The sequence below is a fragment of the Crocuta crocuta genome, unplaced genomic scaffold (assembly GCF_008692635.1).
Source record: "Crocuta crocuta isolate KB4526 unplaced genomic scaffold, BGI_CrCroc_1.0 scaffold271, whole genome shotgun sequence".
Taxonomy (NCBI): domain Eukaryota; kingdom Metazoa; phylum Chordata; class Mammalia; order Carnivora; family Hyaenidae; genus Crocuta; species Crocuta crocuta.
Window position 1 is genome coordinate 1,033,675 of NW_027527824.1, and position 23,510 is coordinate 1,057,184.

The following is a 23,510-nucleotide window of genomic DNA, read 5'->3' on the forward strand; positions in this document are numbered from 1 at the left end:
CGCCCGCCCCGCTGCCTCTCCCCCTCACCGTTGGCCGCCGTCTCGTGGGGACGCGCGGCTTCTGGGCCCGGACGCCGAGCACGTGCAGGCGGCAGAGAGCCTTAGCGCTTGGCCAAGATGCCAAGGTCCCGCCCCGGGTCGCCAGTGCCGGGATTAGTTAGCTTAGACCCGGGCTCCGAAGCCACCCAAGCTGCCTCCTCTGCCGTTCCATCTGGTTATCAAGAAACCCCGCAGAGCGTCTGTACACTGCGGAGTGCTGGGGACCCAGTCCAGCTCGCCCAGTCCCTGCCTTTGGGATGCTCACGTTGGTGACAGGGCGGGGACGCCAGAGACAGCCCCACACAGGGGTTGGTGGCAGTGCAGGGACAGGAACCGAGGGGAGAGCCCCGCGACGCCTCAGCTGGGATTGGATGCACTTCCTGGAGAGGTTAATTCACACTAACTGAAGTCTGATTCTGGCCCTGCCTTCGGTGAACCTCAGTTTCCATATCTGTCAAGTGAGAATAATAATTATTTTTGTGAAATGCTTTGAGAAGTAAATGAGGCAAGGTACAAAGAAGCCTAGCGTAGTGCCAGACACATGTTCCAAAATCATTGTCATTGCCCATTAATGGGCAGTTTTTTAGAGGGAGTCTGTGGGGGCAAGGCAGAAAGACAGACCTAACGTCTTAAACTGGGGAGGTTGAGAGGAGATGACATTGCCACTGGGCCACTGGACCCGAGGTTTCTGCCAGGCTGAGAGGAAAGAGAAGGGCATTCAGATAGAGGCCACAGTGCAGGTAAAGATCTGGAGCACCCTGGAGACCCTGAGCACCTTGGTGTGGCTGGAAGAGGGATGCAGGCCAGGGAGGAGTAGGAGATGAGGCTGGAGAGGTAGACAGGGACCAGAAGGGCCTTATAATTCTGCCAAGAAACTTGGACTTCATCCTGTGGGGGATGGACCAAAGGAGGAGTGTGAAGAGCAGGGCACCTTGATTAGACTGGAGGTAAGTTGGTGGTGTGCAGGTGGGGGATGGGAAATAGCGCAATAAAATGTGGCTCCAATTTCACACACAGGTGGAAACATCCAGCAAAAGGTACAGAGCAAGTTCAGGGGCTGAGAAGGCCAATCTCTTGCTTCTGAGCCAACTCACAGAGTGACAACTGCCTCTCGTTGGCCTCCAGCTACTCACCACCATCCCTGCTACTTAAGCAGTTTGGTCCAGACTGGTTTTGGATAGAAAACCAGACCCAGAATTGGAGTAGTCCAGAGAAGTTTCTTGGCAGTGTTCTTTGTCCTGGGACCGTTGTCTTCTGATGAGGTGAGCATGGGGGACTCACACCAGGCACTGATTTCTCCTGGCCCTCTCCCCACATTTCTCAGCAACCCTACATTCCTGTCTGTAACGGTCTGCCCTGGTCCTCCTGCAGGTATGTGAGCAGGATGGCTCTGGGACCTGAGTCACTTTTCCTTTATCTTCTCCCTGTCCAAGCCCCTGGGGGCCTTGGCCAAACCAGGGATAAAGCTGCCAAGCACGACTTGACCAGGGTGGGCTTCACCAAGGGTGGCACATTCCACCCTGCCTTCACTCACCGGGGTTGTGTTGCCATTGGGAATTATGGGTGCAGCTTTGTAGTCCGTGGGGGTTAGAAACTTGCCCGTCAGAGACTCCTTCCAGTGATAGCAACCTTCACCCCTCCACTGCACATGGCCAGCCTGCAAGGCAGAGGGGACACTCCCCGTGAGAGAGGCACAGGGTAAAAGGCAAAAACATATACCAAGCACCCAGCTCCATGCCAGGCCCTGTTCTGTGTGCACTTACCCGGTTCTCACAGCTGCCCTGCAAGGGGTGCTTATCACTCCCCTTTGCAAACGAGGCACAGAGAGGCAAAGTGATTTGTCTAGGATTACAAAGCGAGGAAGTAGTAAAGCTGGGGTATATTCAAGCCTTCCTGAACCTCAGAGCCCATGTGCTTTCCCTAACTCCTCAGAGGCTGGGGAGAGGGACCAGCGCCAACCCTGGAACTACCTGCCAAAAGCAGATTCCCATTTGATACCTNATGTCAGTGTTGGGGCCAGGGTTTGAACCAGTTCTCATACCCGAGGCCAGGGCCTGTCTGCGTTAAGCTCATTCCCAGTGCTCAGCTCACTTGGAGAGTCGGCCAGGGGAGCCTGGCATGTCCCTGTGGTTCAGAAACTCACCCACCTCTTTCTCCCTCAACTAGGAATTTGCCTGGCAGGGTGGCTTTGTGGCTGCACTCCTCCCGGGACTGCTTCCCTCCCCTTTCAAGCCCCCAAATGTCCTCCTCCTGAGTGACTTCACCACATGCTGCTTGGCCATCAAGAGCCAGATGGTGTGCAGTTTTGGGTGCCAGGCTCAGGAGTCTGGACTTTATTCTCAGAGCAGTTGGGGAGCCATAAAGGTTTTAGCAGGGATGGCATATGGCCAGTTTTGTGCTCTAGAAAGATAATTGTCCGAACAAGAACGCTTTCAGTTGTCACCTCCATGGCATCCTTCCTGGTTACCTATGGCCTATGTTAACCAGGGTCCCTGCAGGAGACGGCCTATCTGTAACTGGATAACTTGAGGAAATTTTAATACAAAAACGTAAGGGTATACAGCTAAGCTCAAGTGATGGCGCAGTACCCCAAGGCTAGTAACACTATGGGACCTATGGCCTGAACATCCAAAGAGAGGAAGCCAGGCAGAGTGAGAGCTGGGTAGAGAGGGCCTCCTGATAGAAGCCCTGGCCTTCATTGAAGGGCCACAGACAAACCCTGGTGACCTGACAGAGTCACTCTCTGTCCCTCCCTCTAGCTTCTGCTGGGCCTCCCCTTAGCCAGAGGGCAAGGGAGCCCAATGATGCAGTCCACACCGAGAATTCAGGAAATGTGCAGGCTAAAGGTGAAGAGTGGGTCTGGGAGGGTAAATGGAAGGTATGTGGCACATGGCCCTTTCTCAGCTCTGTGTCCCCATCAGACCTCTGGCTTCTCTCTTTCAGAGCAACTCTACCCTTGAGATTTACACACCTGTCTTACGCAGGAGAAGCAACTTGAGGGCAAAGGTGGAATTAGAGGGTTCTTTGTCCCAGTGCCCAATGCTGGGCTGGTCCACAGGAGGGATTTGGGTAACATTGGATAGCAAGAAAGGAAGGAAGAAGGGAAGGAAGGGAAAGATGGGGGCAATGAGGATGACACAGCCTGCACTAGAGTGATAGCAGGGCCAAAGGTAGGAAGGGAAAGTTAGAGAAATGCTGTTACCTTAGAATCTCTAGGCTCTGGTGACATGGACATAGGGCAGAAGGCACAAAGGGATGATTGAAGATGACTTCAGTTTCAAACCTTCCACCTCTAAGGCCAGGCATGGGCTGAGGTGGGGGGCTGCCAGTAGCCTTTGGCCCTGTCTTGTGTGACAGATCTGGCCAGCTGGAGAGAAGCAGGGCCGAGACCCTTGGGAACAGGCCATCAGAACAGCCCCAGCCCCATTTTAGAATGCTCTGTTGCAATATGTACTGAAAGTTCTCCTTGCACCATTCTGTCCGCAAGGTTCTTACTCAATTTCTCCTAAGACTATTTCCCTGCAGGGAAAGGGGGCAAACCTTATGTTGCACAGAGAACTCCCCAATGCATTCCATCTGCCTCCTCTTCCTGAAACCCTCCTAGCCTGGTGGGTCAGGGATGCAGCCCCTGACCTCCAGGAGCCGGCATTCTGACCAAAGAAGCAGACATGTTAAAAAAACAATTACTATGTGTGATGACGGATCTTAACTAGACTTAATGTGGTGGTCATTTTGCAATATACACATCTATTGAATCATCTTGTACACCTGAAGCTAATGTTATACCTCCGTTATGTTTTTTAAAAAGACCGTTACTATTCGGCAGTTGTTTTCCCAGCTGTCTTTAGCAATGAAACTCTTTCTTCAAATCCAGCCTTGTTCGGAAGCCTGGGAGGTGACCTAGATGAAGAGGGCCACTCTGGTTTGGCAGGCGTGGCCCCAGGACCCCACATGGTCAGTCTCTCACTCGGGCAGCCCCTACACTGCCCAGTCTCCAGGGCTCTGGGGACATAGTTGGACTCTCTTTCTCTGTCCAGTGTAGTAAGTGCTGGGACCCGGGATGGTGAGGCCCATGCTCCCTGTGCCAAGAGCGAAGTGCGGCCCCTACAGAGATGATCACATCCGTCTCACTGAGCAGGGCCTCAGGACAGGTCTGTCAATAGATCATTTTTATAGAAATTATAATAAGTATGCTTGGTCAAGTCACTTCTCCTGACCCATACACACCTAGACTCTGCCCTGAGCCCCAGCCTGAATAAGCCGTGACCTTGCCACCCATTAATGGTTTGAGCCCCAGTTTCCCTATACTCCATCCAAATGGGAATAGAAGTACTTCCTTCCTAGAATTGTAAGGACTAAAATAATGAATGGAAAATGCCCAGCACAGGGCCTGGCATACAGTATTTGACAGACATTGTTATCCATAGAAGTATTATGATTGACAGTAAGAATCTAGAGAACAGGTTCACCTGGAGATGTGGCAACCTGTCCAAAAGCCTATGAACAGACATAAATGGAGAAGGGGAGAGTAAGATGCCCAGAGAAACCAGTGAGATTAGAGGACATTAGAAGAGACAAACAGGCATCTCAACATGACCAAAGCTTTCAAAGGAAAACCACAATGAGGGTGAGGATTCTAAAAGGAGCAGAGGCCCAGTCAAAGGAGACTAGAAATATTGTGTGAGGGTAGTGTTCGGCTGGAGAAGCACTGGGAGACTCGAGCAATTTTGATTTTTCCAAAAGGACAAATGGCAGGTGTCATGAACTATCGCAGGCAATAACCGGTGCTAAACTTTAACGAGAAGTTACTATCTGCCAGCTACTATTCTAGCTATTTTAACCTGTGTGGATTTGTTTGAGTCTCACAACTGCCCTATGGAGGAAATACTACTATAATTAGCCCCATTTTACAGGGAAGGAAATTTAGGCACAAAGGGGTTAAAAAAATTTGTCCAGGGTCACATAGCTAATGAGTGACAGAACCAGGATTTAAACTCAGGTAATTTGGTTCCAGAGCCTAGGCTCTATAATAGCTGAAAAGTCTGGCCAATTATCAGGTCAAGAGAATAAACTTCATATTTTAAGGGCTGTTTGGGGAATACCTGGGTGGCTCAGTAAGTTAAATGTCTGATTCTTGATTTCGGCTCAGGTCATGATCTCACGGTTTGTGGGTTTGAGCCCCACGTCAGGCTCTGCTGACAGCATGGAGCCTGCTTGGGATTCTCTTTCTCTCTCTCTCTGCCCCTACCCTGTGCTCTCTCTCTCTCTCTCTCTCTCTCACACACACACACACACACACACACACACACACACTGTGTCTCTCTGTCTCTGTCTCTCAAAATAAATTTTTTAAAAGATTTAAAAAATAAAGGCTGTTTGGTGGCCCTTAAGAGAAGGAAGCATTGGTTATCAGGAGAGGTGGGTGAGCCACCAAGTGGGAGTGGTATTAGTGTGCCAGTTACCTCTCCAATGGCCTTACTAGATTTCCAAGCTGGCTAAGGCCCAGGCCCATGGAGTCAGCATAGTTGAGTATGTAGGATGGCCAGCAGGCAAGCATGGGCCCTGCTAGGGAGGAATAGCTGTCTCACATAGAAGATCAACCTAGAACAAGGTTCCCTGGTGAATGTAGGCTCCCCTCCCAGCCTGGCCTTGTGGGGATTTTTTAGTCAGCAAGGATTTTGACACAAAGCAAGCAGGAGACACAAAGAAGGGCAGGAAAACAAATATTTTAGATGAGCTAACCAAGATTAGAAGACCCTGAAAGCCTGCAGAAGAGTGCTGAATCCCTCTTTCTAAGAAATATAAAGGCAGGCATTGGCTAGATGTATTTCGGCCTCTTTCTTTAGTATCCTTGGCTTGCCCCAGGTTTTGGGTATGATGGGTCATGAAAGTGAGTAGAGTTAAAATTGTTTATTAGGCTGACCCTCTGTGGATGAATGCATATCTAGAAACATACTTGCAGATACGTCTACCCTCAGTAAGCAGGACAAAGTTCTCTCTCTCTCTCCACTGGGCCATACCACCTTCTTTGCCAAGATACCTATACTAGCCTCTTCACTGGTCCCCACTCTCCATCTTTGTGCTCCACACTGACCCTCAGAATGACCTTTGGAACATGCAATCCATCCATTCTCACCTGTGGCTCCCATAGCTTTAGGATGAGATCCAAACTTCTTAACATGGCATTCAAGGCCTCATGTGATCTTGCCCCCACTACTCTCTCCAGCCTCCCTCCTTTCCTCTGTCTGATATAGATCCAGCTGTCTGGTCACATCAGGTCACTTACTATGTCCTTGAATGTACTTTCTCCCTCTGGGTCCTTGCTCACATTATGTTCTTGAATTGAAGTGCCCTTGAACTGAAGTGCCCTTCCCCCTTCTTGAACTGAAAAGCCTCTCCTTTTCCACACCTTGTCCATCCTTCCTATCTTTATATATCTTCCTCCAAGAAGCCTTCTTTACAACCAAATCTACTTTTTGTTTTTTTTGTTTGTTTAATTTTCACTTACACTTTAACAATGGGACCTGGGCTGGGAATTTGAAGGTTTATAGAGTAGGGTCTCTGCCTTCTGAAGGTACAGCTTGGCAAAGTACATAGTTTGGAGAAGCCCACATTTTGGAGAAATAATTTGTATAATTTATCTGTCTAGGTTCCTCCCTCTCCCCTCTGAATGTAGTCAGAGACAAGCTGATTCAAAGATCCCAGCACCTAACATGAGACCTGGTATAGAGAAGACATCTGAAAGAAATGTATTGATTTCCTGAAGGGTAAGGACTGAATCTTATAAATTCCTTTGTCCACCCCTTGCTTCTGCAATCACGTGCATTCTTGGGACTTGGAAAATACAAGGCGGTTCTGTATTACATCTCATGTCACCCAGAATAACTGTTTTCATCATTCATTCATTCATTTATTCACTCATTCAATACATTTATTACATACATTCTATTTGCCAAGACCTGTGTATGATGGTGAGGAGATATCAGACCATGTCCTTATCCTACTGGAACTTTTGAAGTTCAAGGTCAAATTGAGAAGAGGCAATACAGTCCTCACTGGAATTTTCAAAAAGGGGTCTTATACGGAAGAGACCAGAGATTGATATGAATTTAGCCCTGACCTTGTACATAACACTGTATATGGATCCTTCACAACCTTAAAAACCCTGGAGATAGGAGTTCACAACAATCTTTAAATAAAAATGAAGAAACTGAAGCTTCTGCACAGCCAAGGAAACAACCCAGAAAATTAATAGGCAACCAACGGAATGGGAAAAGATAGTTGCAAATGACATATCAGATAAAGGGTTAATATCCAGAATATATAAGGAACTCATCAAACTACACGCCCGAAACACAAACAACCCAGTGAAGAAATGGGCAGAAGATATGAACAGACACTTCTCCAAAGAGGACATCCAGATGGCCAACAGACACATGAAACGATGTTCAGCATCCCTCCTCATCAGGGAAATACAAATCAAAACCACACTGAGATACCACCTCACGCCAGTCAGAGTGGCTAAAATGAGCAAATCAGAGAACTCTAGATGCTGGCGAGGATGTGGAGAAACGGGCACCCTCCTACACTGTTGGTGGGCATGTAAACTGGTACAGCCCATCTGGAAAACAGTGTGGAGGTTCCTCAGGAAACTAACAATAGAACTCCCCTATGACCCAGCAATAGCACTGCTAGGAATTTACCCAAGGGATACAGAAATGCTGATGCATAGGAGCACATGGACCCCAATGTTCATAGCAGCACTCTCCACAATAGCTAAAACATGGAAAGAGCCTAAGTGTCCATCAACGGATGAATGGATCAAGAAGATGTGGTTTATCTATACCATGGAATACTACATGGCAATGAGAAACAATGAAATCTGGCCATGTGTAGCAACATGGATGGACCTTGAGGGTGTTATGCTGAGCGAAATAAGTCAGGCAGAGAAGGACAAATATCATATGTTTGCACGTATAGGAGGATTAGGAGGAACTTGACGGAGGAACAAGGGGGAGAAGAAGGGCAGAAATGGTGGGGGAAAGGGAGAGAAGCAAACCATGAGAGACTCTTGAATGCTGACAAAAACTGAAGACTGATGGGTGTGGGGGGAGGGGGGAATGGGCATGGAGGAGGACACTTGTGCGGATGAGCACTGAGTGTTATGTGGAAACTAATTTGACAATAAACTATTAAAAAAAAAATGAAGAAACTGAGGTTCAGGGAGGTGATAATAAGTGAGAAAAAGGCTGAGACTGGTATCGTAGTTGGTCTGATGACAAAGCCCATACTTGTTCTCATTCACCTGGGCCCAGATGGACAAGAGAAAGGGAGAAAAGGAGAGAGGAGAATGAAAGGAGCTGAGCCCAGGTTTTTAGCCACCCCTCAGTCTTATATAAGACAGTGCTATGGAGGTGGCTTAGGCAGGAAGGATTGTTTAAATCTGGGGATTTTCCAGCACTGCCATTGAGCAATCCGCAGAATTAAGTCATGGTTTCCCTTCTTGTGTACCTGGTATTGAGAAAGAGGCCCAGTCCTGAAAATAAATTCAAGGGAGTTTGAACTGGGGCAGCTCATTCAGTGTGGCCTCTGCCAGGCTAACACCTTTGGGCCTGGAGGACTGTTCTCTACAGCAGTTTGGACACTCTGTGGTCTGTACTTCCCTTCTTGTCTGCACAAACTTTAGTATTATGCCAGGCACAGATGGGAAAAGAAATGGCTTGACTACACTGAGACCTCTTCATTAGGACATTTCAACTAAGATACCTGATATATTGGCACACACTTGTTCATAATTATCTTTTTAATATCTATAGGATCTGTAGTGATGTCTCTTTTTCATTCCTGATATTGACAATTTTTTTTTTCTTTTTCTCTTGACCAATCTGACTAGAGTTTTCTCAATCTTATTTATTTTTCCAATAACAATCTGTGGTTTCAATGATTTTCTCATTTCAATTTATTTATTTGTACTCTTATCTTTATTATTTCCTTCTTTCACCTTGCTTCAGTTGTTTTTTCTGCTTTTCCTTTAGTTTAGATTATTGATTCCAAGCCTTTCTTATTTTCTAAAATTTTTAATGTTTATTTATTTTTGAGAGACAGAGTGTGGGGGGGGGGAGGGACATAAGGAGAGGGAGACACAGAATCCAAAGCAGGCTCCAGGTTCTAAGCTGTCAGCTCAGAGGCTGATGCAGGGCTTGTGACCTGAGCCAAAGTCAGCTGCTTAACCGACTGAGCCACACAGACACCCCTCTTATTTTCTAACATAAGCATTTAATGCTGTAAATATCCTTTTACAAACTATTCTATCTGCATCCCAGAAATTTTGATATTTTGTGTTTTCATTTTCATTCAATTCAAAATATTTTAAAATTTCCTTTTTTCTTGACCTATTTTCTTCTTGACCTATTGTTTATTTAGAAGTGTGTTGTTTCTAAATATTTGGAGATCTTTCAGATATCTTTTTGTTATTGAGTTTGATTCCATTTTGATTAGGAAACATACTTCATGTGACTTCAATTCTTTTAAATTTTTTGAGGTTTGTTTCATGAGCAGAATATGGTAATACAGTCTGTCTTGGCAAATCTCTTTATTTTTTCCCCCAAATCTTAATGTACGCTTGAAACAAGTGTTTATTCTGCTGATGCTGTATATAGTGTTCTATAAATGTCAAGTCAAGCTGTTTGATATTGTTATTTGGGTTTTCTATATCTTTGTGATTTTCTGTTTAATTGTTCTATCAATTACTGAACAGAGAGAGGAAATTTGAAGTCTCGAACTATAATTGTGGTTTTATCTATTTTCTCTTTCAATTCTATCAGGTTTGGCTTCATGTATTTTCAAGATTTGTTATTAGGCATTGTTTACTTAGGGCTATTATGTCTTCTTGACAAATTGGCCTCTTTATCATTGTACAATATCCCCCGCTTTCTGGTAATATTCCTTGTTCTGAGATCTACTTTCCCTGTTATAGCCGCCAACTTTCTTTTGATTAGTGTTTGATTAGTGTTTCAGTGGTGTAGCTTATTCCATCCCTTTTTGACCTATGTGTTTTTATATTTAAAGTGAGGTCCTTAACATACAGATGGTCAACAGACACTTGAAAACATGTTCAACATCACCCATCATCAGGGAAATGCACATCAAAACCACAATAGGATATTACCTTATACCTGTAAGAATGGCTAAAATAAAAAAGACAAGAAATAATAAGTGTTGGTGAGTGGAAAAAAAAAAACAGTTGTATACTGTTGGAGGGAATGGAAACTGGTGCAGCCACTGTGGGAAACAGTGTGGAGCTTCCTCAAAAAATTAAAAATAGAAATACCATATGATCCAGTAATTGCACTACTGGGTATTTACCCAAAGAATATGAAAACACTAGTTTGAAAAGATATATGCATCCCTATGTTTATTGTGACATTATTAACAACAGCCAAGATAGGGAAGTAACCTAACTGTCCATCAATAAACAAATGGATAAGGAAGATGTAGAATACATATACAATGGACTATTACCTAGTCATAAAAAAGGATGAGATCTTGCTATCATACCTACAAGGTATTAGACGAAGTAAAATATGTCAGACTGAGAAAGCCAAATGCCATATGATTTCACTCATGTAGAATCTAATAAATGAATAAACAAAAAACAGATGCAGAATTATAAATTCAAAGAACAAACATGGTTGCCGGAGGGGGGGCGGGGCAGAGGATGGACAAAATGGATGAAGGGGAGTGGGAGATACAGGCTTCCAGTTTTGGAATAAATAAGTCAAGAGAATAAAAGGCACAGCATAAGGAATGTAGTCTGCAATACTATAATAGTGTTGTAGGGTGATGGATGGTAGCTACACATATGGGGAGTGCAGCATAATGTACAAACTTGTCCAATCACCATGTTGTACACCTGAAACTCATGTAACATTGTGTGTCAACTGCACTCAAAAACAAATAAATTGAGGTTTGTAAAATAATAAATAAAAGTGAGGCTCTTATAGACAGCATATAATTGAGCCTTAAAAAAAAAAATCCAGGGGCTCCTGGGTGGTTCAGCTGGTAGAATGTCTGACTCTTGATTTCGGCTCAGGTCATGATCCCAGGGTCATGAGGCGGGGCCCTGCAACAGCCTCTGTATTGAGCTTAGAGCCGGCTCTAGATTTCTTCCCTCTCCCTCTGTCCCTTTCCTGTTAGCTCACTCTCTCTCTCTCTCTCTCTCTCTCTTTCTCAAAAAAATAAATAAATAAATAAATCCTGTTTGGCAATCTCTGCCTTTTAATTGGGTATTTAACAAGATCATTCACCATTTATATAATTACTGACATGGCTGGATTTAAATGCACTGCCTTGCTGGTTTTCTGTTTTTGATATCTGATCCTATATCCTTTTTTCTCTTCTCATGCCTTATTTTGGATTGACTTAGTATTTTATTATAATTCCATTCAATTCTATTACTGTACCTCTTTACAAGTTTTTCGTGGTTGATTTGGGGTTCACAATATACATCTTGAACTTAATCAGCCTACCTTTGAGTAATTAGTGTGTCATTTCCTGTACAGGCAAACAAGCCTTACGAAAGTATACTTCCATTTCCTCTCTCCTATTCTGTGGGCTATTTTTGTTATATATTTTACTTCTACAGATGCTATAAACTCTGTATTGTTATTATTTTTGCTTTGGGCAATCACTGATCTTTTAAAGTGATTAAACATAAGAATAAAGTTTTTTATATTTACCTTTTCTTCCTGTTGTTCTACGATTTCCTTCAGTCTTCATTTCTTCGTGTAAATCCAGGTTTCCATCTGCTATTGTGTGCATCCCACCTGAAGAACTTCCTTTAATATTGCTTGTTGTGCAGGTCTCTTGGCAATGTATTCTCTCAGTCTGTCCTTACTTTACCTTTACCTTTTTTAATTTTTATTTTTTATTTACTTATTTTTGAGACAGAGGGAGACAGAGGATGAGCTGGGGAGGGGCAGAGAGAGAGGGAGACACAGAATCTGAAGCAGGCTCCAGGCTCTGAACTGTCAGTACAGAACCCTATGCAGGGCTTGAACCCATGAACCGCGAGATCATGACCTGAGCTGAAGCCGGATGCTTAACTGACTGAGACACCCAGGCGCCCCATTACCTTCACTTTTTATTTTTTTTATTTATTTTTATTTTTTATTTTAATGTTTTATTTATTTCTAGGAGAGAGAGAAAGAGACAGCGTGAGCAGGGGAGGGTCAGAGAGAGAGGGAATCACAGACTCTGAAATAGGCTCCAGGCTCTGAGCTGGCAGTCAGCACAGAGCCCGACGCGGGGCTCGAACCCATGAACCGCCAGATCATGACCTTAGCGAAAGTCAGATGCTTAACCGACTAAGCCACCCAGGCGCCCCTACCTTCACTGTTTAAAATTAGTTTATTTTGAGAGGGAGTGGGAGAGCACAAGCAGGGGAAAGGGGCAGAGAAAGAGAGAGAGAAGGAGAGAGAATCCCAAACAATCCACTCATGGCACAGATCCCAGATGTGGGGCTCTATGCAGGGCTCCATCTCATGAGCTGTGAGATCATGACCAGAGCTGAAATCAAGAGTTGGACACTTAACCGACTGAGCCACTCGGGCGTCCCTACCTTCACTTTTGAAAGGTATTTTCACTGGAATAGAAATCTGAGATAATAGCTCTTCCCTTCAGCACTTTAAAGATGTCACTCCATTGTCTTCTGCCTTGCACAAATTCTGACAAGAATCCACAGTGATAATTATTTTTGTCCTTTTTTAATATAATATTTCATTTTTTCTCATTACCTTTCTATTTTTGGTGTTTGGAAGTTGATCTGTGCATCTAGGTGTGTAAGTGCTTTATATTTGCCCTGTTTGATATTTTCTAAAACCCTGCTTCTGTGATTTGTTATCTTTCATTAAATTTGTAAAATCTTTAGCCATTATCTCTTTGAATATTTTCTCTTCCTTCCTCCCTCTTCTTTTTCCTTTTGTGACTCCAATTAAGTGCGTATTTTGACCATCTAATACTGTCCCAGAGTTCTTAGATGCTGTATTCTCTCTACCCACCCACACTTTTTTCTCTGTAGGTTTCATTTTGGGTGATTTCCACTGCCCTAGATTCAAATTCACTGGGTCTTTCCGGTTGTTTCCAGTTTCCTGGGTATTCATCAAAGGGTTTCTTCATCTCTGATATATATATTTTTTTATTTCTAACATTTCATTTGATTTCTATTTTACAGTGTCCATCTCTGTGCTAAAATCTCCCATCCGTTTCTACAGGCTGCCTATTATTTCCTCTTGATCCTCCACTTAATAATTATAGTTAAAGTCTCTATCTTGTAGTTTCAGCATCTAGTTCCTGTCATCTTTCTGTCTGGTTCTGCTCTGTTTTATTTCTTGATAATGGATTTTTTTCTTTTTTTAACAATAAGTTCTTTTTTTTTTTTTTTTTTGATGGAATGTCAACTATCACATGTAGAAAAAGAGAAGAAACTGTGGCAAATAGAATTTATGCCTGGAAGTGGGCACGCCTCTTTTTCTTTTAGACAGTTCATGGGAGATTGGAGTCAGTCTGGTCAGGAGCTGGGCTGGGTTTAGGTGTTGTTTTCATGGTTTTGAAGGCATGCTAAGTTTTAAAAAAAAAAAGGGTTTTTTTTTTTGAGATCCAGAGTCACACATTCCACCGACTGAGCCAGTGAGGTGCCCCTAAGGCATGCTAGGTTTCCAGTGTCTCCAGCAATTGACTGCTGTGAACTTGTGCTTAGAGGAATGACAGAGGGCATTTATCAGCCTGTCTCTCTCTCTTTCTTTCTTTCTTTCTTTCTTTCTTTCTTTCTTTCTTTCTTTCTTCCTTTCTTCCTTTCTTTCTTTCTTTCTTTCAACAGTTTTATTAAAATATAATTCACATGCCATACAATTCGCCATTTAAAGTGGACAGTTCAGTGGATTTTAGTATATTCACAAAATTCTACAACTATCACCACAGTTAATTACAGAGCATCTTTATCACCTCAAAAACAAAAACCCTGTGGTTGCCAGGGCAACTGGAGGGAAGGAAGAATAGGTATAGTTTCTGTTTGGGGGATGAAAAAGTTCTGGGAACTGGATACTGGTTTTGGTTATGCAACACTGTGAATATACTTAATACCACTGAATAGTACACTTTAAAGTGGTTACAATGGTAAATCTCATGTTCTGTATATTTTACCACAATCAATTTAAAAAATTTTTAATGTTTATTTATGAGAGAGAGAGAATGAGCAGGGGAGGGGCATAGGGAGAGGGAGACACAGAATCTGAAGCACAGAGCCTGATCCTTGCTGTCAGCACAGAGCCTGATATGGGGCTTGAACTCCCCTGGATACTGCCCCATTTTTGAAAGGTGGACAGTTTGGCTTAAAAGCCAAACTATAATGTTATTACCCTTGGGTGTTAAAGGAAGTAGACTTCTCTCTCTCTCAAAAAAAACAAAAAAAACAAACACATTAAAAAAACTTTTTAAAGGGGGAAGTGCCTGGGTGGCTCAGTCAGTTGGCCGGTCAACTTTGGCTCAGGTCACGATCTCACAGTTTATGGGTTCAAGCCCCACAATTAATTTTTTTAAAAAAACTCTCTACCCTTCAGCTCCCCCTCCCTACTCCTCCATCCCTCTCAACCCTAAGCAACCACTCCTGTATTTCCATTTCTCTATATTTACCTCTTCTGGACATTTCCTGTAAATAGAACCATGTCATATGTGATCTTTTGTACTTGGCTTCTTTCACTCAGTATGTTTTTAAGGTTCTTCCTTGTTAAAGATAAAACATGAGTGTGTCTCGAAAATTCATATGTTGAAAACCTAATGCCCAACGTGACGATAGAAGGTGGATATGGGGGAAGGTGATTAAGTTATGAAGATGGAGCCCTCACTAGGATTAATGTCCTCATAAGAGACCAGAGAACTAGCTGGTCCGTTCTACCATGTGAGGATACAACAAGAAGCCATTGGTCTGCAACCAGAACCCAGTCAACACTGGCACCCACATCGTGGACTCCTAGTCTCCAGAACTGTGAAAAACAAATTTGTTGTTTATGAGTTAGCCAGTCTGTGGTATTTTGTTATAGCAGCCTCAATGGATTAAGACAGTCTTTGTGTCTTTTGTGGTCAAATAATATTCCGTCGTATGAGTACTATGTTTTGTTTATCCGTTAGTTGACACAGGTGTATGGATCATTTCCACCCTTTGGCTATTTTGAATAATGTTGCTATCGCTATCAACATTCATGTACAAATTTTGCATAAACAAGGCACCTGGGTGGCTCAGTCAGTTGAGCATTTGACTTCAGCTCAGGTCATGATCTTGTGGTTTGTGAGTTTGAGCCCTGTGTCAGGCTCTGTACTGACAGCTCAGAGCCTGGAGCCTGCTCTGGATTCTGTGTCTCCCTTTCCCCCTGCCCCTCCCTTGCTCATGCTCTTTTCCTCTCTCTGAAAAATAAATACACATTAAAAAATTTTTAAAGAGTTTTTTGCATAAACATTCTTTCTTTTCTCTTGGTCTATACCTAGGAGTAGAACTGCTGAGGCAAATGGTAACTCTGTTGAACTTTTTGAAGAACCACTAGATGCTCTTCAGGGTGCCTGCATCATCTTACATCCCTACCAGCAGTGTTTGAGAGACCCAATTTCTCTACCTCCTCCCTACACTTGTTATTTTATGACTTTTTGATTCTAGCCATTCTAGTGTGTGTGATGTGGTACCTCACTGTGTTTTGATTTGCATTTTCCTGATGACTAGGGATATTGAGCATCTTTTCTCAAGCTTACTGGCCACTTCTACATCTTCTCTGAAGAAATGTCTATTCACATCCTTTGCCCTTAGGCATTTAATTGAGTTGTCTTTTTATTGTTGAATAGTAGGAGTTCTTTATAAATATCACACATTATGGATACCAGTCCCTTATCAGATATATGCTTTGCAGATATTTTCTCTCATTCTGTGGGTTGACTATTCAGTTTCTTTTTTTTTTAAGTTTTATTTATTTTGAGAGAGAGAGAGAGAGAGAGTGTGTGTGTGTGTGTGTGTGTGTGTGTGTGTGTGTGTGTGCATTCGTGAGAGTGGAGGAGGAGCCGGGGAATGGGAGGAGAGAGAATCCCAAGTAGGTACCATGCTGTCAGTGCAGAGCCCAATGCATCGCTTGAACTCATGAACCGTGAGATCATGACCTGAGCTGAAACCAAGAGTTGGATGCTCTACTGACTAAGCCATCCAAGTGCCCCAACTATTCAATTTCTTTATAGTGACCTTTCAAGCACAAAATTTAAAATTTGGATGAAGGCTTTCTGAGTGCTCTTACCCCTCTCTCAGTTGCCCATAGTCCCTGTGCCCCAGGGGGCAGCTCTCTCCATGCTCTCACCCCCTGAGTGTACACTACTATTGGCTTGTTACCTTGTGCCAGGGTCATGACTGGTTCAGTGACTTCTCTATTATGCAGGTTCAGCTGGGTCTTGAGCAGGCCCTGTATACCTTGGTCTTGGAGAAGCAGTTATCTCAGCATTCCTGAGACTTTTCCCCATGGCAACTATCTATTGCCTTACATCTGCAGTTGGTCTTGTAGGGGAAAGGGTTTCCTGCCCCTCTCCCAGTGGTAGCCCACCTCTGCTTAGTATCTTTGCAGGATCCTAGACTAGAGACATTTCTGGTAATCTCCCACGGGAGAGGGTTTTTCTATGTTTTGTGTAACAACAATGGATCTTGGCCTCTGTGTCCTAGGAGCAGCAAGGTTTTTTCTACCCCTTCCCCAAGAAGCAGCTGAATTCTGCTTCTACTCTTCTCCCAGAGGCAATGTGTTTTTGCCTGAACCCCAGGAACAAAATGATTTCTGTCCCTTCCCTAGAGGCTTAGGCTGTTGATGTGTTTCACTGTCCAAAGCCATGGAAGGCATTTCTCTCTAGTGCTTCACCTAGTCTTTCTTGCAAGTGCTTGGTGGAGGCTGGTGGAGAAGAGATTGCAAGTCAGTCTGAACTCCCCTTGTCTTGGAGGCTCTCAGTTATTTCCAGCCAACATGCTGGGGCCACACTAGGCCTTTAAGATGTGTTACAGTTTTATCTGATTTCTTCCTACCCACTTGTATAGCAGCCACCTTTCCTCTGTGCCCTGCCGAAAGTGACGGCATTCACGTGGCCTGTCTTGGGAGGGAGGGGTGCCTGTCATATGAACTCCAAGCAGAAGAGCTTCAAGCATGAACTTGAGCAGGAACAGAATAGCACTTCATTAGGACTCATTCTTGCTGTCTACAGGGACTGTATGTCAGGGCCTAGGGTCCCTCGGGTGTGGCCTTGAACACATCCCCTCTGTCTCCCCAAATGAACAATGCAATCCCATAGAAGAAGGGTAAGGGTGGGGGCTGAAGATCAGACTGCCGGGAGCCGAATCCCAACCCAACCCCATACAACAGAGTGACTCCAGGCAAGTTACTCAACCTCTCTCTGCCTCAGTTACCTCATCTGTCCAGTGTGGATAATAATAAAACCTACCTCTCTGGCACAAAACACTAGCTACTCTCATCATTAGTAGTGCCAGCAGTAGTAATAGTAGTAGCACCATACTAATGGTAGCATCACTATCACTATTACTCTTGATGGCCTCCGAGGTTCCTTCTACTATTAACGATTTGGGATAATATGAAGTATTTATCCATTTATTTTGGTAAGAGGACCTTCCAGGTAGGCCAGATAATAAAACGACTCCCCTGGGAAGGGGCAAGCGGGCCTCCACTTGCTGTGTGACCTTTGCTCAGTCCCTGGCCAGCTCTGGACCATAGGGCCCTCCTGTAGAGCGCAAGTTGAACTGAAGGGCTGGGACTGGTTGAATCTGTGTCACAGAGGAGGATGGTAGGGGGAGAGTCAAGAGCTAGTTTCAGAGCTGTCAGCCCACAGACAGTGTGATGTCTATTCCTCTGAATTACAAATCACAGAAGAGGGGTAATCAGAGCCCTCATGTTCACAGAGCACTTTAATTGTCAGCATTCACTCACATCCATGATTGAATTTAGCGGTGACAAGGGCGGCTTTGGGGTTGTACATCAGGGATTGTTGATCCCAATCTGAAAGCAGAGTGAGATCCAAAGAGGGGTTAAGCCAAGGTTGCCCAGTGAGGTCAAGGTAGAGCAGAGCAAGAACCCAGGATCCAGACTCCCTGAACTGATGCTTTTCCATGAGCTGCAGGCAGTGGGGTACTGCTCCCCTGCACTTTCCCAGCATGTTGTGCCTCCCTTTGTGGGAGGGCAGGTAGGATCCATCAAAGCAGAGGGGTGTGGGGAGGGGGCATACTGGGGGGCTGGTAGTCGGAGCTGCTCCTTTCCCTTGGTGCTAGACGCGAGCATCTCCAGGACGGATTGGGTGTCCTCCTTTGCCACTTCCTGGCCTGACAGGGTCAGGAAAGTTCTGTTGAATGAAGACGTGAAAAACTTCTCTTCCATTTTTGTTTGGGCTTATTGAATCCTAATCCTTCAGAGCCGATGATAAGCCTTGAGTCTCTCCCATGCTTCAGGCCTAACACAGTGCCAGGCACACAGGAAACCATCAGTAAATGTTTGTTAAATGGATCCAACTGCCAAACCCAAGTTGTGCACAGATTCAAACAAACAAAGACAAAGGGGGAGGGAAGAATGGGAAATTATTGTTTAATGGATACAGAGCGTCTGTTTTAGAAGATGAAGAGTTCTGAGAATGGAGGTTGGTGATCTTTGCAACGATGTGAACGTATTTAATGCCCCTGAACCACACACTTTATAACAGGCAAGATCGCTCCCTCAGAGCCTCTAGTAGGAACCAGTGAGGTGGGCAACTTGACTTTGGACCTCTGGTTTCCAGAACTGTGAGAGAATAAATGTCTGTTATGTTAAGTAAGAGGAAAAATAAAAGGTTAAGATGGTAAATTTTGTGTTATATTTTACCATCATTTAAAAATTTTGAAAAGAAAGTTGACATGAATACATTTTCTAGCCTGAAGAAACAAAAGAGTAAGCCTGCATTGTTTCTATCCACTTCACCAAATGGAAAGGAAATGCAGTTTGGCTGTGCCCTTCAGCGGACGCTGTCAGACACACACACACACACACACACACACACACACACACACACACACCCATCCCTACCTGGATTAGCCAACCTGTTGTGATCACCTACTAGGCACCCAGCCCTGGCCTGGAGCTCCTGGGGACACTGTGTCTTCTTTCTGAAGCCAGGGATGGCATTAGAAGCAGTGCAGGTGGGAGGAGAGGCCTTTTCCCTTTAAACTCTCCCTTCACCAGATGGTGTTCCCTTGTCCACTGGCTTTTACAAAGCACAGAGGTTGTGTCAATCAGGGAGGCTAGAAGGCCCAGCCACCTCTATAACCCTGGGGTTGATCACAAACAGCCCTCAGCTACCCAAAGCTCTCTGTGTGCCAGGGGCCTGCCAAGTGCTCCCCGTGTGTGAGCCCACTTAATCCTTACCATAAACCGTCAGCTCAGTCCAGCCATTGTCTCCAGTGACAAATGAGGAAACTGAGGCAAGACAGGGTAAGCATCTGGCTCATTCAGAGGCTCATGCACGTAAGAAGCGGGTTTCGGGCTTGAATCTTGTGCTCTGGATGCCACGATTCACCGTGCTCCATAAATGGCCTTCCATAGATGGGGAAATTGAGTCCCTTAAAGTCAGTTGACTCCCTTAAGGTTACTCAGCCAGGCATTGGCAGAATCGCCATCGGGATCCAGGTCTTTTAATACTGAGAATGGTACCTTTCTACCAAATGAGGCCTCATCTGAGAAAGAGGAGGTCTAGATTTTTCCACCGGAGCCCCATCCACCTTCTAGTTGTGCACTCTCGAAGGCAGTGTGGGGAAGGGTATTGGCAGAGCAATTTCTGCCTGGCTGGCCTCCACCTTGGAAAATTTCTTTCTTCCTCCTTTCTGACTCTGGGTACTTTATTTTCCGAGAAGAGATGATGGTTTAAGGGGACATTCTCAGGAACGGAGGACCCAAGCAGGCCAAAGAAAACTTCCCGGCCCTGGGCTGTTGGCAGTGCTGTGGATAGGGCCTCGGCCTGCAGGGAAGGTGGGGAGTGTGGTGGCGAAGTGGGGCTGCAGAGACGAAGGGCAGGAATACAGCATGCCTGGGGGGGAAAGTCTGGAGACACACATTCCTCTTTGGGCCTCAGCACCCTCTGTTCAGTGGGGGTGGGGGAGATAGTCAGGCCAAGTGGTTACCGAACCCATCTCCTTGTGTTGGGTAGAAGCAGAGCCTGAGAAGAGGAGCCCCTACAAGACTGGTTTATTGAGGAAATGTCCACTGGAGGAACTGGAGAGGGAGCTGGGGCAGTAGGACAAGGAAGGGGAAGCAGCAATGCAGAGTGTGATTCCAGACGAGGGGCAGCCATGGCAGGATCCTGCCAAAATGCACCCATGTGTGCTGCGGTTTAGAGCAGGGCGGCTGTGCTTTCACCAGTTGGTCTTGGCCGAGGGTCATCTGGGGTGGGGTGGGGCGGGGGGAGGTGTGAACTCCCAGATGTTTGCCATACTCTGCATGTGGGGAAAAGCAGTCCTCGGCAAGCCCAAGAGAGTTGCAGGGCAGGTGGTTAGAAGAAGCTGACAGAAAATGGAACGGGGCCCACAGCAATGATCAAAGGAATTCTGATGGAGCGCTGACAGTGTCCCCTGCACCACCCTCAGGATTCATTCTAACATTTCAGATTCTGGGTCTTTCCCAACAGTACCAGATGGAGAGAAGAGGGGTGAGGGCGCTGATAGACTGAGAGCCTGCAGTCTGTTGCTTGAGTGAGAGCATTGGCATGAGAATGGAGGGTACGGGGGAGCCTCAAACACCCAGCTGTCACAGGTCGGCGGGGCTTAAGGGGGCTTGACACTCCTCTATTCTCTCAACTCCTGCCTCTACCATGCACATGGTCCTGCACACTCAGACACATGGGGCACAGGAACACACTTGTGTGAGTGTGCGAGGAAGCAAATGCACCAGTGCACACAGACATGCACACACAGACTTACGCACAGGTGTACACACTTTTGCACAAGCCCATGTACATACAGAAACACATCCATAGACACTCACACTCACTTGCACACACCTATTCCTGAGCTTGCATCAAAAGCATGGCCAGCCAGGTCCTTTCTATTCCTGGTTTTAAGGGGAGGGCAAAGTAGGGGGATGGGCAAGGCCCTGAGCCACTGGGCTGCAACTGGCCACTTAAGACTGACCTTTGGCTACAACGGTCCAGATCACACCTGTCCCACAGCCCAGGTTCATATCAGTCTGGGTTGCTTGTAGAGCACTGATAAAAGTGTCCAAAAGCTTAGCTGCTGCCTCCTCTGCCCCCTTCTTGTCCCCTAAGGTTCCACTCCCACTTTTGACCCAGGCCTTTGTCCATCAGTGGGCCAGGAGACTCTGCTGTATGGGTGGTGATCTGCAGTCCAGGGAAGGGAATTAATTGGGGCTCCTGACATGTAGCCTGCTTTCTCCCCCAAAAGACAGGAACCAGTGGGAGCGTTGCCATTGAAAAGCAAGGCCATCCACGCAGAATCAGACTGACCCCAGCTCTGAGGGGCTCCCAGTCTGGTGGAGGTCACAGGCATTTAAAAAGTGTAATCAGGAGTGCCAGGGTGGCTCAGTCAGTTAAGCGTCCAACTTCAGCTCAGGTCATGATCTCATGGTTTGTGAGTTGGAGCCACGTATTGGGCTCTGTGCTGGCAGCTCAAAGCCTGGAACCTCCTTCAGATTCTTTGTCTCCCCCTCTTTGCCCCTTCCATGCTCATGCTCTGTCTCTCAATAATAAAAATGTTAAAAAAAATTTTTTTTAAAATAAAAAGTGTGATTGGTGCTGGGCTTTAAGGAAATGGGAGACTGAGGAAGCCCAGTGGAGACACCTAAAAGCCTGGAGGGGTTGGAATCAGGGAAAGGTTTCAGAGGAGGTGATGTCTAAAATGACGCTTAAAAAATAAAAGTAGGGGTGCCTGAGTGGCTCAGTTGGTTAAGCGTCTGACTGTGGCTTAGGTCATGATCTCACAGTTCGTGGGTTCGAGGCCCACATTGGGCTCTGTGCTGACAGCTCAGAGCCTGGAGCCTGCTTCACATTCTGTGTCTCCCTCTCTCTCTGCTCCTCCCCTGTTCATGTTCTGTCTCTGTTTCAAAAAGAAATAAACATTTTAAGAAATTAAAAAAATATAAAAGAAAAATTGAAAAAAAAATAAATAAAATGACTCTTAAAAGACTGGAAGGAACCGGATTTGGGTACAAGGGAGTAGGGTAAAAGGCATTTTAGGCAGAGGGAAGAGCTTGTGCAAAATGCTGGCACTAGGGGACGCGAAGTCCCCCAGGGAACTAGAAGACGTTTAGCAAGCCAGAGGAGGCTACAGAGTAGCTCAGAGGGAAGGCAGGGGCCATGCTTCTGCTGAGAGCCAGCCCAAGGGGGCATCCAGAGGGCATGGAGATACCACTGGGAAATTTTAACCAGGGGAATGATTGTGTCAGACCTACACTGGGAAGCTCTTTTGGGCTCCAAAGTGCAAGGTAGAGCTGGAGATGGCTTAAGATAGATTTGAGATGGAGCACAGGGCAACACATTGAGTGGGGGCCGGCAGAAGCTTTGTAGGCCAAGAGGCAAATCAAAGAAATTATATAGGAAACAAAGAGAAGAAACAAGAGAGGAGACAAATTTCCACAAAATTTCAATTGACAAAACTCAAAAAGTGGAGCACCACTTTTTGTAATACATGTCTACTAATGAGAAGAATGGAGCTTTTGGGAGGAGGATGACATTTCACTTCACTGGGGCTCAGATTTAGTGTTCCCTACCGTCTGATTGATTGCAAATCATCTGTAAAAATCACTCTTGGCTCATGGGTCATTCAGACACAGGCTGTAGCTTGCTGACACCGGCTCTAGACTAATGGGGCCCCCGGTAGAAGCAAGTGAAACACAAAGAAGGCTCTTCTGTCCCCTCCCCCCCCCAACAAATCACAGATCTTGAACCTCCACCATTAGTCCCATGCCTGTGAGAGGGGTCTCCGCTTCCAGGGGGCTCTAGTTAAAATGTACGCTGGTTACTAGGAGGGACCTGAGATCCTTCAACCAATAGGAAGTATGTACATCTGTAATCATAACATCTCAGGGCAAGAGGGACCTGAGGCCCCTCTCGAGCCCTCTCCCAAGGCAGGACTAACATCCACGTGTTTCATGGAGTCGAACTCTGTCCTAGATATGGAAAGTGATTTGTTCGAGGTCACAGTGCAAATTGCTGACAGTTGAGATTTGGACTCAAGCTTTAGGATTCTCAGCTGAGTTTCCTTTCCTGATACCACCATGTCCTCACCATGGGCCCCATTAACTTGGGGGGGGGGTTGGTGCAGAGCACGTGGGGAAGGAATAATATAAGGACTCCCCTGCCCAGGACAGGATGCTCTTCAGGCACTTGCCTTCCACGGGTAGCAGTCGTGGCAGATCAGGCCT

At 45.5% G+C, this 23,510-nt stretch overlaps 1 long non-coding RNA gene across 1 annotated transcript in view; it reads left to right on the forward strand.

The window, feature by feature from the left end:
• Window positions 1-20: 20 nt before the first annotated feature.
• The window catches only part of LOC144241748 (uncharacterized), a 56,286-nt gene continuing 32,796 nt past the window's right edge, over window positions 21-23,510 (forward strand). The window contains exons 1-3 of the long non-coding RNA XR_013338180.1: window positions 21-497; window positions 1,057-1,301; window positions 6,689-6,806. This is a non-coding gene — a long non-coding RNA (uncharacterized LOC144241748). The remainder of the gene's footprint in view (window positions 498-1,056; window positions 1,302-6,688; window positions 6,807-23,510) is intronic.